Below are 12,370 nucleotides of genomic sequence, written 5' to 3'. Positions count from 1 at the left end.
GCTGATGTTTTAGTGAGACCTAAACATCTTGCAGATACTGTACTTCAGCCCTGAAAGAGCAGGATTAGAGATGGTTTACAAGGGTGATAACAAATGGTGTCTTTACTTCCTTTCCCCTCTTATAAATCTAGGATGTTTGCAAGAGAGATTTTTTCTTAATCAGGAACATCTGCTTGTGAGTCAACCTAAAAGTATCTGGTTCTGGGAAACTACGTCACTTATGTGGGTTTTATGATATTTTCTGTTAGAAAGCATTTCCATTTTAGTGAATTATTTTTGTACTCTTATATGAAAAAAGGATATAAAGACCTACTAGAAAGAATGAATAATGTTGCCATACCACAGTGAAAAGACAATCACAAAGATCAGCCATAAACTAATATATTTTAATATCCTGAGCAAAGCTGAAATTGCATTTATAGTTTGGATTTGAAATGAATAGTTAGGTATGCATATTATTACTTCTAAAACTACTGTATATTAGTGGTTTATAAATCCACTAATTTCTGTCATTAAACAAACTGAATTAGATTTTGATTCATTATAGACCATAGTTTCACAGCAGACTAGAGTCTGGTCTTTGGGGTTGACGCTGTAGTTTTATCATAGGTTCACAACAACTGTGACATGTTCCAAGCTAAAATAATAAAGATAACCATTTGTGTACTGAATGTTCAGTGAGGTAGAAGATCCTGAGTCATCAAAATGCCCAAAGTAATTTGGATTTAATGAGCTAAAGAGAAACACGGTACATTTAAAAGTTCCACAGTCCATCTTTTTGCTGACAACCATTTTATTTAAAATCCTCTGGTGACATCACACTTGAAAGAAAGGGGAAAAATAATATAACACTCAAACCACAGGCTTTCAGGATTGGATTATTGGTTAGAAACCTATGTGTGTGTTTATACTGTATTACATTTCCATGCAGACATTTATTTTAGCTGTGTAGTATGGTGGTATAGCCTTTATTTCCTTCTGGACTGTTTTAAGTTAACCATTTGGCTTTTGTAAATGGGGAAGGTATTTTTTTTAAAAGAGTATGGTTTTGGATGTGAGTTTATTTATTTTTTGTTCATTTTAAGGATGTAGGTTATTAGGAGAAAACGTTTTAACACAGAAGTCAGAGCATGGTATGAAACCAGAATACAGAATGTTAGTAATTAGGTTAGGTACACTATAATGGTAATTGGGAAGCATAGTGGTGGGTTTAATTCCTGGAGTATCCAAAGACATACTGGTAGGTTAAACAGCTTCTGTTAAATTGGCCCTGGTGTGAGTGTGGGTGTTTTTGTGCCTGTGTGTGCCCTGCGATGGACTGGCGTCCCGTTCAGGGTATACCCTGCCTTCCCCCATTGCTTGCTGGGATAGCCTCTGGCTCCTCCTTGACCCCGTGGATAAAGAGTTTAGAAAACCATGATTCGGAAGGGTGGGTGTCGGTAATTACTACAGGACGCGAACAGCTGTGAATCTTCACGCTGCTGCTCAAGTACTGTTCTTGTTCTTGTGCAATCTGTAACCTCATGCTCAACTTTGGGCTTCCCAAGTTTTCTTCTGGATTGTGAGCAGTTCTGAGCTTTACTGCAAAACACTTCCTTACGTGCCTCCAAGCTGGTTGCTGGGGACAGAGGAGGGTAAAGTTACTAAAAAAAAAAATTTGAAATGTAAAGTTACCACTTAATCGAAAAGAGGTCTGGTTGTCATGGTGATAGACGTATCCTTGGAACTCCAAGCCAAGATTATTTCTCCTTGGCAGACTGACCCCCCCCCCCCCCCCTCCCTCACAGGGCACCAGGGAGACCTCTCACACACTTTGCTCTAGGACTTCACTGCAGGTCTTCTGCTTCCAGTGCTACTGTCGTATCTACCATGTTGGCCATTGTTATAAAAAAAAGGTTAAACAAGACAGTATTTTAATTACGGAAGACTTTTTTCAAGATAAAAGTGAAAATGGCTTGGTTTGAATTCTGTTGCATTGGCACAATATATTTGAGTTAAACGAGGAAAAACGGATTTATTCAAATTACCTTTCCCAAGGTTTGAATGCCAGGTCAGGCATCCCGTGGGCTGAACACAATATATCAGAAGGTTCATTACTTTGTGATTTGCAATGTAGACAGCGGTGTATTTCAATTGTTTAACTGCCCTTGGAAAAAGAAGTGTTTCTCCATTTTGTGTAAACAGAGCCAAGTTTGTATAGGGGAACTTTGTCTCCAATACCCTCCTTGGACTGACTACACAATCGTTGCCATGGTGCTGCCTGAGCTGTTTTCATAGCTTGCTATTAAGAGGTGGCAGGATGGAGAGCATTTGGACAAAAGACTGCCTTTTCCATAAATCTCAGGAAGTAGTAAATGACAAATATATTAGCTTGTTGAGCAATAGGAGAGATACTGGTAAAAAAAATAAAGATGATCTAACCACTTGGAAATGCAAATTAGATGAATACTGCAATTTAAAAGACTCTAACCCTATTTTAGATCAGTTTCCGCTGGAATGCCTTATGCTTATGGACTAACTTCATATTACTTTGTCAGACTAAAACAAAAGATGTTCAAAAAGACAAAACAGGGAGGGTTCGTTTGTGAATATACTGTAGTCTTCCCTCAGTTTATGTAAGGTTGTTCAGCGTCACATTACGAGTGACCTAAGAGGTATCAGTAATGGTTTCTGACCATTAGTTAGAAATGATCAAACCTCCAGGGTTATAACTAATGAAGGCACAAATATAGCCAAATTCCATTCATTGATGATCTAAGACTGAAACAGGACAAGACTCACAAAGACAAAGTGCTTTAAGGATCAACAAATTAATAATCCATTCAACCTTGTGCTCTAAAATCCCCAGAATCATGCACTCACTTTCAGCCTGGGCTCTGGCTGTAAAGTTGCTTTTTATTAGAAAGCTTTTAAAGTATCTTAGTCTCACAAATGAAACTGGATTTAGTGTACTTTGGAAGCAGTGCTTTGCCTTCTGTCTTTGTAATGTGTTCAAATCTTGATTGATGAGGCATTGGGAAGCCCAGGGAAAGTCTTGTCACTCCTTTTCTGGGGACTATAAATGTCACTTTTCTTAAGCGAACACACAGCCCCCTGGATTGTAAGTGTTTCGTCTGTTCTAAAGTTAAATTAATATCTAGTTAGACTCACTCCTATGCAAATAATAATAATAATAATAATAATAATAATAATAATAATAATAATTTTCTACTTCAAAGGCGTTAATATTTTCAAATATGCAAATGGGTGGAACAACGGCAAGCTGAGGTTCTGTAAATAGATTGATTTAGCATCCCTTAAAGAGCAGGAATCTAAAGTTATAGTATTGAGTCAGTTATCAAAAAGCCCCATTTTCTTAATTTGTTTTTGTTTTGCATTGTTTGTATTTTTCATCAAAAATAATGAGGAAATCCAAGGTAAACTAGTCATTTGGCATGACCCTTGCAAAGGTAACCCGAAGGTGTAGATTCCTCTGATGTTTGGAATGCAACAGAAAAGCAGAATAATGAAAATCCCCGGTCAGCCTTAACAGAAATTTAAAATTGTCACAGACTGATAACCAATCCAGCAGTTTTAAGGAAGAACTCATGAATTAAGACTATAATGAGGCAGTGATCTGCAATAAGATTAAGTGTTGTGGCAGAGGTTTGCCACCGAAATTAAAATCTCACTTTTTTAAAATTACCCTACTCGCTTGATTCCGTCGCAAACGTAAAAACGATGAAGACCATTCCAGGAACACCTTTTCGATCAGACAGATAAAATTAATTATATGTATTCAATTCAATTCAATTCAACTTTATTGTCATTAAACTTACACAGGTGCATAGTATAATGAAAAGTGTTTCTCATTAGTCACTCAGGTGCAGTATATAAATAGGACAGAAGATGAGACAATAGACAGTTACACAATAGCAATAATAGTAACATGTAATAACATAACATAAATAACATGTAATCAAGTAATCGAAAACTGTGCAAAATTCCGCAAACAGAGAAAATTTAACAGGACAAAAACAGTGCAAGGTAATTCTTGGAACAGCGCAAAAAATAGTGTGGTTAAAAGTAGTATAGTTAATTAATATTAAATATTATTATGCCTGTTACAATTTTACTGGGCTATCGAGGGGACAGTACAATTTTGGCTTACATGTGTGTGTGTGGTGGTGTAGGAGTACAGTGGTTGTGGGTACAGGAGGATGTTAGGATCATAATAAGGTGGAGGGAAGTGGGGGCGTCACCAACTTAACAGCTCTGGGGAAGGATGTATATATTATTCATGAATATACTAGGATGTCATTTTAGTTTGTGAGGTTATCCTGCCTGTATTGCTGTGTTGATATATCGTTTGTCTTGAAAAATCCTTCATCATGCGGTTTTTTCTTCTTTAGCCTTTCTGCTATGAGATATGGTGCTCCGTGTGTCAATGAGACTGCAGTTTCGCTAACTTTGTATTAAGTGCTCTACGGACTTGTGCCAGATGTATTACCGTTAAGGTCTGGGTTACCTTCTTGGAGCGGCGTGAAGTGAACAAAACAAACAAACCTAAAAACTTTGTGGACCTTCTGCAGTTAAAAACGAATGAAGTAGGTTTTTTTTCTGGGGCTAGTGCTACTGTGCTACATATACACAGACCATTTTAGAGTTTAATAGCTTTCTTAACGTCCTCCACCCTAAATATCAAAGAAAAATATTGTCACAGATAATTAAAGATAATAATGGGATGGAGTAGTTTAAAAATGTATGATTCAGTTGCATGAGGACTCCTGGCCACAAAAACCCTACACAGCTATCACAGCGGCAATCTGCTTTATACGTTTCCCAGCGCTTCCCGAGGGGATTTAAAACTGCTGCAGGTGGCAATACGGAGCTCGGTTTCTGAATAATACAGGAGGTCTCTGACGCAGACGACGTTTATTGGCTGCGAGACGGAGAAATGGTTGAGTATTCCGTGCAGTTTGTGAAATTAACAAATCAGACGATGTCAACACTCGTGCTCTGTGTTTGTGGAAGTGGAGCTCTTGGGTCAGTAGTTTTTGTATAGAAAGAACCACGCAGGAGATCCGAGTGGTATAGAAATCAAGGTAGGCGAGCCCTCTTCACTGTGGCAAAACATTCTTGATAAAGTAGTTTAAACGCTGTGATTTCTATTGAGTTCGAGGCTTTTACCTAGGAAATGCAACACCAATTCTTGTGAAAGCAATTACTTTTTTTTTTTGCCATTACGGCGATGCCGTAATGCTTGTTTCAGTAAATGATGCTCATGCAGTTCACAAATCAGGAAAACAACGATATAACAAATTCAATTCGCTTTGGGATTACTCTTTGTAAAATGAATTCGCCTTTAATGCATTAAACAGGTGTTGACTTCGGGCTAATTATAACAGATGGTACAGTATATACTCAGTATTTGCCACGGGAGGAGCTTTTCACTGATGAGAGAGTGCTTTTTTCCCCCATGTGCATATTGTTTTCTGGCACTGAGGTCGGTAGCGCTATTTGAATGCTAAAATAGCGTGGCTTCACGATATTATATCCTGGTAGTTTGATTTAGTAAAGTTTAGAACATTGAACACGTTTGTTCGATATAAACATGCGAACATGCACAAGTTGTTTTTCCCCTCCTGCGGTACATTTAGCTGTAGTTAGCGGAAAGGTGGAGTTGTTTCGCCTTGTTTAATAAAAAAAAACACGTTGGCACGCTACGTGTGAATTCACCAATCGTGTACTTTTTTATGCAGTCAGTACACATCTTGTCAGTACAGTGGCTGGAGCGCTGTGCCGGTTTAATTTTGGTGGCTTCGCAGCTTTGAGCAGTTATGAATCCTAAATTCTCTTTGATTCATCTAATTGTTTTCAAATGTTTTCCCCAGAACGAGTCTCATTACGAATGGAATTTGTAATTCCTATCATCCCTGTACCAAATTCCGATTTCAAGTACCCACATTGAGTTATGCTGCCTGCATTGTAACCAATTGAACCTGTGGAAAAAATACACTTTTATTTCGGGAGTATTTGATACATATAATTGTATATAATTTTCACCGGTCTGTTCCGGATAAATTCATCACATTTGAGTATTGAGTCAAAAATAAGTTGAGGGAAAGGTATTGTCTGTGCTGAAGTTGGTGGGAAAACAAAATTTTGACTTTTGATATTTCTGAAACTGAATGCAAGAGTCTAAACCAAGCAAGCAGATTAGTTAAAGACACCCTTTGGCATGGATGATTCAGAGCTCAGCTGGAACGCAAACGTGAAGACCCAGCAGTCTACCAGAAACAGGATTCAGATCCACCCAGTCACAGTCTTTTGAACCACTGAAATATATAATAAGTTTTCACATTTCCCTATTAAATAATTATCAAAGTAAAGTGATCATTTGTTTCGAGAGGACAGTGTTGATTCTGAAGGTGGTGCCCTATCTCACACTGTGCAGGGCAAGATGAGAGCACTGGTTAATTCCCAGCTGCTTATCTGGACTACAGTGGTGCAATCCCTGTGATAGTTTCCCAGACTGCATTCTTCTATTTAATCCTGTTTATCCAAATAGGAAAAGGTGTATTATGAATAAGATGTCGGTTTCCTTTTCCCTTGCAACCTTTCAGAAGGGATAATATACCCCACAAAATCTAAAAGCTGTCTGTTCTGCTAATACTGTACAGTATGTGTATTTTCCAGAGTTAACATGTATATTTTGTGAACCTGCCTGTTTATGTGGATATAGTATTTTGTTTTTCATAAATCGGTTAAAATTATTCTGTTACAAAAAGCAAGTGGTTGAATCTGTATTAAGTTTTACATTATATTGTATGAAATCGAATGATTTGCTTTATATGCAGAGAGGCAGCAAAAATGCAATGAGTTAACATGGGAACCAATATCATCTTTATTTTTAATGCCTGTTAGAAAAGTAAGAAATCATAAAATAAATATTAATATATATGGTGGTTTATTTTTGGATTTGAATTGGCGAAGAGTACTGGTTAGATTTTGTTTAGAGGTATTGCAGACTCTCTTCGGAAACATGGGATACATACTGGTCTTAAAGGGGAACTGCAGTTCCAATTTCTGGGACCAGTTATGTTGTCACAAACTGCTGGCCTCACTACAGGCTACAGCGAGAGTTTGGGTGAATTGTGACGTGATGCGGCCCTTCCTGCTCACTAGTCACTGTAATGACATTACAGGAATGTAATGTGATGTACGAACGAGTTCAGTACAGGTTGTGCAGCAGACATTTCACCGCTGAAATGTTTGTTCCAAAGTGATCTGCATGCTGAGTTAACAAGTAAGTTGTATCTGTCGGCAAACCCCTCTCAAGGTCAAAAGCAATATTTCTGTTGGATTAAAAGAGATTTGTTCACAATGTGATGGGGCCACATCACGTCACTGGGTGTTTTGTTGCCTCTTGCTGAATTGCGGAATATGGTGCTGCGCTTACCTGGAAATTGTCTATTTTGTGATGTAAATTGGAGGTTTTAAACGTTACTGTGTACATTTAACTTTCAGTGTGGCTTGAAATGCACTCATAAGTGCCGATTCTTCTTACTCCTGAAATAAATTATAATAATAGCGTTGCAGTTCCACTTTAAAAGAGAAGGTGCTTTTAAGAAACAGGACAGTGCTGGAGAAGCCCTTAGTTAATCTGTATTGGTTTAATCACTCATTCCTTTGTTGTTTCTTTTCTTTGTTAAACTTTTTATTCTGCGCGATACCATGTGAGTATTACATCTATGAATTCTGTTTTAATTTACTCCGAACAATAGCTTTAGGCTGCTGAATGGTATTGGTGTCTTTTTATTTTCCTTGGCATTAAGGACAAGCTTGATTCGGTGTGTTTTTAAAATGTTGCAAGGCTGTAATTGATTGAAAATTGCTGTGGTTGCAAGGTGGAAAAACTCCACAATTCCACTGTTTTCCCTGCCAAGCCATTAGGATTGAGGGACATTGATGTTGTCTGTTTTCATACTGGAAGATACTTGTGCCTGGTGGGCATAACAAACTATGTTGTAATTTCTTGCTAAAGGAATCCTACTGATCATCTTTTTTTCTGTATTCCTGTAGATATTCAGTCTAAAGACAAGACAAGCTGTTTTGCTTGTCTTGATTTCCGAGTGTAAAATTAGAGGGTGAGGGGTAGAGCTAGTTACGTCATTTGAGAAAATACTATTCCCATCAGTCTAGAACAGCACTCCCTTTTTCTGTAAAACACAGATTCTTTTATGCATTTTTTTTTTGTTCAGTAAACATGGTAGATTGTTGATCCATGGGACCATTACAGTGAAGAGCTCATTGAATCCCTTCCTCCCGATCAACATCTCTTTTTATAAATATGATAAAACCAGCCAGTCTTTCACATTAAGAGCATACTGTATTTACGTCCCATTTCTATTTTGATAAATTAAGGTTGGGGTATGGAGGTTAGATTAAGGGTTAGGTTAAGTTTGGGGTAGTATTGGGGTTAAATTTAGGTTTAGGTGGTGTTACAGTCAGAACTATGTTGGTTTAGTTAAGAGTTAGGAGTAGGTTAAGAGTAAAGTTTGGTCTAGAGTTAAGGTTAACAGTTAGGCAGGCTAGGGTATTGACTGTTGAAGTTATTGCAAAACATTAGAGATTGTTTTTGTGCTTTTTACCCTGAGGCAGCCAATCTAAAAATCTCCCCTTAAGTAAATTGGACAATTATTAAGGTCAAGGTCTCAACATTTAAAATCAGATAAATGTAGCTGATAGATATTAAAATGCAACTTAATATAGTCTAGTCTAGTTAAGATAAGATCACTTTATTGACCGTATACAATTTCTTGTATTAGGGAATTTGTCTTTTCACATACCCCAACTTGCTCTCCATGAGACACGCAGACAGGGAGAGAAGCTATGGGTCAGAGCACAGGGTCAGACATTGTACAGCACCCCTGGAGCAGCTGGGGTTAAGGGCCTTGCTCAGGGGCCCAACGCTGTGGGATTCCTCTGCCAGCCGCGGGATATGAACTAGGAACCTTCCAGCGTCAGGCGCAGATCCTGCAAGGGATTTAACTGTAAATTCATACCTTCCTCTGACCAATTATTGCTCTCTCTGTTCTGCAATAACACTATATCAGGTTGATTTTTGCTGTGATTGTTTGATTTGGTGTAAACGTGTGATAATGAAATGATATCCCTCCTGTATTAGTGTAGGGACATTCCACGCTGCTGCAGAAGTGGAAGTTTCCCTACATTTTTGTAATCGCTGTCTTTGGAAATCTTACTATCAAGGATTACTAAATAAATCATGACTTGCAAAATTGATCCAATTAGCTCATTATTTCAAAATCTTATATTTTCATGCATTTGTTTGCATGTGCTTAAATTTTAGATGTATAACTGCATTCTTCTGGCTAATCTAACAGTGAGGGAATATTTAGAGCCATTCTCATGTTAGTTTCATACCGTGTTGTCTGCTGAAGGAAATCAGGTGTTTCTTTCAGTTTGTCACCTTCCCTTTACAGTCCTAAAATAACTCCCAGAACTGTAGTTTAATTTCCATGGATCTTATTCAAATCTGTGTCTTTTTGTGAGAGAGTGGGCAGTTCAGGCTTAACTGGGGCTTTGTCTAAAGCTGTTATTGTTCAGCTCTCTGAACTTTATGCTGCATTCTTATACAAATACCCATTTCTGAATACCATCTCTGAATGCTGACAGCAGTGATTCCTTCCTGGATGCTTTCCGGATCTTTGAAAAATGCTTCTTTTTCCAGCAGGTGGCATTTGGGAGCTAATGATATTTCCCATTTGCTAAGAACATGAGAGATTACAAATGAGAGGAGGCCATCTAGCCTGTTTGGAAGGCAGTAGTTAATTAATCCAAGCATTTCATCCGGTTGTTTCCTGTAAGACGCCAGGGTATTGGATTCAGCAACACGGCTGGGCAGCTTGTTCCAACTCCCACAACCCTTAGGGCAGGGGTTCACAATCTGGTCCTGGAGTCCCAGACACCTGCTGGTTTTTGTACCAGACAAGCTCTCAGTTACATAACCGAAGTATTAATTGACATAATAATAGAATTAATAGGAACTGTTTGTTTTTAGCTCTTAAATTGGTTTGACATTACTTTTTAACGATTACAATTGTGATTTCATTTTACTTACAGTATTCCAACCAGGCCACTCATTAGTTCAGTTAAGGCTTTGATTAGATGCTTCAGATGGACAGGATTGAAAACCCCCATATGTGTATGTGTGGGAGCTTCCTCGGGTTATGGAAGTGCCTTCTGTTTTTGAATGCACTTCCACGTATGTTCCATGCGTTTGCTCTCTTTCAGGTTGCACTGTTTATCCTAATGAAATCAACTACGTTGACTTTGTCAATGTTTTTGAGGACTTGTACATGTATCGGTTCTCCCTTGGTCTTCTCAGTTCAAGATTAAAACGGTTTCCTTTTTGTAGCCTGTCCGTGTCAATGTCAGACATTGCTTACGCCCGTGAATGTATCTTGTTTCTCTTCCTTGACATGTTTCCAGTGCTGCAATATCTTTTCCATCACATGGTGATCAGACTTATAGACAGCATTCAAGATGAGGCCTACGTAGTGATTTTTTAATGTAACGTTCTTTGATAGAAATTCTGTGCTTTTAACTGTATGTTCTAGAATTTTGTTTGCCTTTGTAGTTGCTTCCCCACATTGATGATGTAAGTGAAGTGTTAACACTTAAGTCTTTTTCTCAAGTCTCTTCCAGCTCGGCGTTTCCCGTTTCATTTTGTAGTTAATGTTTCTGCTGCATGATTTATGAGGAGTGTATTGTTCTCTAATTAGGTCTTCCCTGGGTGTCTGTGTGCACTGACCTCTGAGAATAACCATCTCAAGGCCTACTTGTTTTTGTTTTCATGTTGCCTTTGTGCTTTATTTGGTTGTGGTACCTCTGTGTGTACTTGCTTCTTTGTCCATTCCCTTTGCTGAGAGCTGAAAACACTGCCTCCTTCATGTACACAGGCTTTGGTCAGTTCTGACAGAGTCTACTTTCTGAAATAAGGGCTCAAGATAGAAAAGAGTGAACTTTGACCAAACCTGATGGTCGTTCACTAGATTTGTTACAGGCAACCGTTTTTGTCATTAAGGTTGCACTGTGGAACGTGGGGGAACAAAGATGTGAAGATTGTGCGCCCCTCTCATCACCTGTTTCTCGGTATGTTATCTTTAACTAAGTAACAGTGCTCTTACACTCATTTCGCTCTGTGTTCAGTAGCCCATTCAAACAGCTGCAGTAGCTGAAGCGCGTCGGCCATTTCCACTAACCACTACTGAGATCAGATATACTGTACTGCATCATAATGTAATAATAATAATAATGTACTGCATCAGATGACTTTTGTTATGCCTGGGTGAAACATCACATCATCAGCTGTCTTATGTTAAGGGGGTGGTCAGACGTGTAACAGACTGTGTTCCGTCTTGCACAAGCTTGAGTGGTGCCCTCTCTGTATATAGCATGTAGGTTTGTTTTATGCTCAAGTTTGTTGCCTTTTAAGAAGAGGCACTGCCATGTTTGTAGGGGTGTCACACAGAAGGAGCTATAAATCTACAGCAGTGGGACCTCGCTGTAATTTTCTTGTCACTTTTGACTTTTGTCCAGTTTTCAGTGGACTAATGGCAAATTAACAGCCTCTCTTTTGCCTGGCTGTTATTGTTAATTGTAGTGTAGTTAATTGTGAATGTCTTTTGATGTGGCAATTTGTACTTTACCAGGCTCCCAGTGTGATCCGGTCTAATCAGACATGTTATAACTTTTACAATGAACTTCTTTTCTCTCAGTTCCTGCCTAAGATTTGAATACACAGCCTTCCAGTTAGTGGTCGGGCATCCTGACCATTGCTTCACACTTAGGAGCATATCATTCATCAGATAAGATCCGGTATTAGGCAGACCCTTACTGTATTAACCATTCCAGATTTTTGTTTCGTTACGTAGGAAATTAGTTTATTTAAAATTTACATCCTGCAGTTACACTTCTTGTTCAAGTTGTAAAATAATGTTGGGAATTTCCGCCTTTTTAAATTGAAGTAATACATAAATCCTGTGATTAATAATAATAATAATAATAATAAAACACTTTATTTTATAATAGCACCTTTAAAGGTGGCTTCTCAAAGCGCTTTACAGGATGACAATAACAATAAATAAGGAGAATACACAAGATAAGACACAATTACAATATATAGAGGAGACCGTGGATGGTGGTACTAAGAAAAGCAGAGGGGTGAAGAATGGAACCAGTTAAGTAAATGACAGATTTAAATGTGTTAGTCTTATTATTTGCATTTTCTGGTTCATTTCCTGTGTGTTTCTGCTTGATCCTCTGTTTGTTGCTTCTGCCTAATTAATTACTGTGCAAACTATTC

At 38.2% G+C, this 12,370-nt stretch overlaps 1 protein-coding gene across 16 annotated transcripts in view; it reads left to right on the top strand.

The window, feature by feature from the left end:
- Positions 1-4,913: 4,913 nt before the first annotated feature.
- The window catches only part of prom1a (prominin 1a), a 92,074-nt gene continuing 84,617 nt past the window's right edge, over positions 4,914-12,370 (top strand). For 6 of the 16 annotated variants that reach the window (XM_015343940.2, XM_015343937.2, XM_015343935.2 and 3 more), the window contains exon 1: positions 4,917-5,084. The gene's annotated coding sequence lies outside the window, so the exon portion shown is untranslated. Of the gene's footprint in view, positions 5,085-12,370 lie in introns of all 16 variants that reach the window. The other 10 variants (XM_069194231.1, XM_015343934.2, XM_069194304.1 and 7 more) reach the window with 6 other exon arrangements.

The sequence above is a fragment of the Lepisosteus oculatus genome, chromosome 1, assembly GCF_040954835.1.
Source record: "Lepisosteus oculatus isolate fLepOcu1 chromosome 1, fLepOcu1.hap2, whole genome shotgun sequence".
NCBI classification, from domain to species: domain Eukaryota; kingdom Metazoa; phylum Chordata; class Actinopteri; order Semionotiformes; family Lepisosteidae; genus Lepisosteus; species Lepisosteus oculatus.
Note: the sequence above shows the minus strand (reverse complement) of the source record. Positions and strands in the feature narration are given on the sequence as shown.